We start from the raw sequence: 2,462 nt of genomic DNA on the forward strand, positions 1-2,462 counted from the left end.
CTCTCTCTGTAACTCTCTCTCTCTCTCTGTAACTCTCTCTCTCTCTCTGTAACTTTCTCTCTGTAACTTTCTCTCTGTAACTCTCTCTCTCTGTAACTCTCTCTCTCTCTCTGTAACTCTCTCTCTCACTGTAACTCTCTCCCTTCTCACTGTAACTCTCTCTCTATCTCCCCGTCTCTCTGTAACTCTCTCTCTCTCTGTAACTCTCTCTCTCTGTAACTCTCTCTCTCTCTCTGTAACTCTCTCTCTCTCTCTCTGTAACTCTCTCTCTCTGTAACTTTCTCTCTGTAACTTTCTCTCTGTATCTCTCTCTCTCTCTGTAACTCTCTCTCTCTGTAACTCTCTCTCCTTCTCACTGTAACTCTCTCTCACTGTAAATCTCTCTCTCTCGCTGTAAATCTCTTTCTCTGTAACTCTCTCTCTCTCTGTAACTATCTCTCTGTAACTATCTCTCTGTATCTCTCTCTCTGTAACTCTCTCCCTCTCTCTCCGTAACTCTGTCTCTCTCACTGTAACATTCTGTCTTTAACTATCTCTCTGTAAATCTCTCTATCTGTAACTCTCTCCCTCTCTCTCTGTAACTAAATCTCTCTCTCTGTAACTCTCTCGCTCTGTAACTTTCACTCTTTCTGTAACTCTCTCTCTCTCTGTAACTCTCTCTCTCTCTCTGTAACTCTCCCTCACTGTAACTCTCTCTCTCTCTAACTTTCTCGCTGTAACTCACTTTCTCTGTAACTCTCTCCCTCTCTCTCCGTAACTCTCTCTCTCTCTGTAACTTCCTCTCTGTAAATCTCTCTCTCTGTTACTCTCTCGCTCTCTGTAACTATCTATCTCTCTGTAACTCTCTCTCTCTGTAACTCTCTCTCTCTGTAACTTTCACTCTCTCTGTAACTCTCTCACTCTCTCTGTAACTCTCTCTCTCTCTGTAACCCTCTCTCTCTCTGTAACTCTCTCTCTCTCAGTAACTCTCTCTCTCTCTCTCTCTCTAACTCTCTCTCTCTGTAACTCTCTCTCGCTCTCTCTGTAACTCTCTCTCTCTCTGTAACTCTCTCTCTCTCTCTCTCTCTCTGTAACTCTCTCTGTCTGTAACTCTCTCTCTGTAACCCCCTCTCTCTCTCTCTCTCTGTAACTCCCCCCGTCTCTCTGTAACTCTCTCTGTCTCTCTCTGTAACTCTCTCCCTCTCTGTAACTCTCTCTCTGTAACTTTCTCTCTGTAACTCTCTCTCTCTGTAACTCTCTCTCTCTCTGTAACTCTCTCTCTCTCTCTGTAACTCTCTCTCTCTGTAGGTCTCTCTCTCTCTCTCTCTCTGTAGCTCTCTCTCTCTTTGTAACTCTCTCTCTCTGTGTAGCTCTCTCTCTGTGTAGCTCTCTCTCTCTGTAACTCTCTCTCTGTAACTCTCTCTCTCTGTAACTCTCTCTCTCTCTCTGTAACTTTCTCTCTGTAACTTTCTCTCTGTAACTCTCTCTCTGTAGCTCTCTCTCTCTATATAACTCTCTCTCTCTTTAGCTCTCTCTGTGTAGCTCTCTCTCTCTCTGTAACTCTCTCTCTGTAACTCTCTCTCTCTCTCTCTCTCTGTAACTTTCTCTCTGTAACTTTCTCTCTGTAACTCTCTCTCTCTGTAACTCTCTCTCTCTCTCTGTAACTTTCTCTCTGTAACTTTCTCTCTGTAACTCTCTCTCTGTAACTCTCTCTCTCTCTGTAACTCTCTCTCTCTGTAACTCTCTCTCCTTCTCACTGTAACTCTCTCTCACTGTAACTCTCTCTCATTGTAACTCTCTCTCTAACTGTTTCTCGCTGTAACTCACTTTCTCTGTTTAACTCTCTCTCTCTGTAACTCTCTCCCTCTCTCCTCCCTCTCTCTCTCTGTAACTTTCTCTCTGTAAATCTCTCTCTCTGTTACTCTCTCTCTGTCTGTAACTATCTATCTCTCTGTAAATCTCTCTCTCTGTAACTCTCTCTCTCTGTAACTTTCACTCTCTCTGTAACTCTCTCATTCTCTCTGTAACTCTCTCTCTCTGTAACTCTCTCTCTGTAACTCTCTCTCTCTCAGTAACTCTCTCTCTAACTCTCTCTCTCTCTACCTCTCTCTCTCTGTAACTCTCTCTCTCTCTGTAACTCTCTCTCTCTCTCTCTGTAACTCTCTCTCTCTCTCTCTGTAACTCTCTCTCTCTGTAACTCTCTCTGTCTGTAACTCTCTCTCTGTAACTCCCTCTCTCTCTCTCTCTCTCTCTGTAACTACCTCCCTCTCTCTGTAACTCTCTCTGTAACTCTCTCTGTAACTCTCTCCCTCTCTGTAACTCTCTCTCTGTAACTTTCTCTCTGTAACTTTCTCTCTGTAAATATCTCTCTCTGTAACTCAATTCAATTAAATTAAATTCAATTCAAGGGTGTTATCTCTCTGTAACCCTCTCTCTCCCTCTCTCTCTGTAACTCTCTCTCTCTGTAGCTCTCTCTCCGTGAA

The sequence above is a fragment of the Oncorhynchus gorbuscha genome, unplaced genomic scaffold (genome assembly GCF_021184085.1).
Source record: "Oncorhynchus gorbuscha isolate QuinsamMale2020 ecotype Even-year unplaced genomic scaffold, OgorEven_v1.0 Un_scaffold_28:::fragment_4:::debris, whole genome shotgun sequence".
Taxonomy (NCBI): domain Eukaryota; kingdom Metazoa; phylum Chordata; class Actinopteri; order Salmoniformes; family Salmonidae; genus Oncorhynchus; species Oncorhynchus gorbuscha.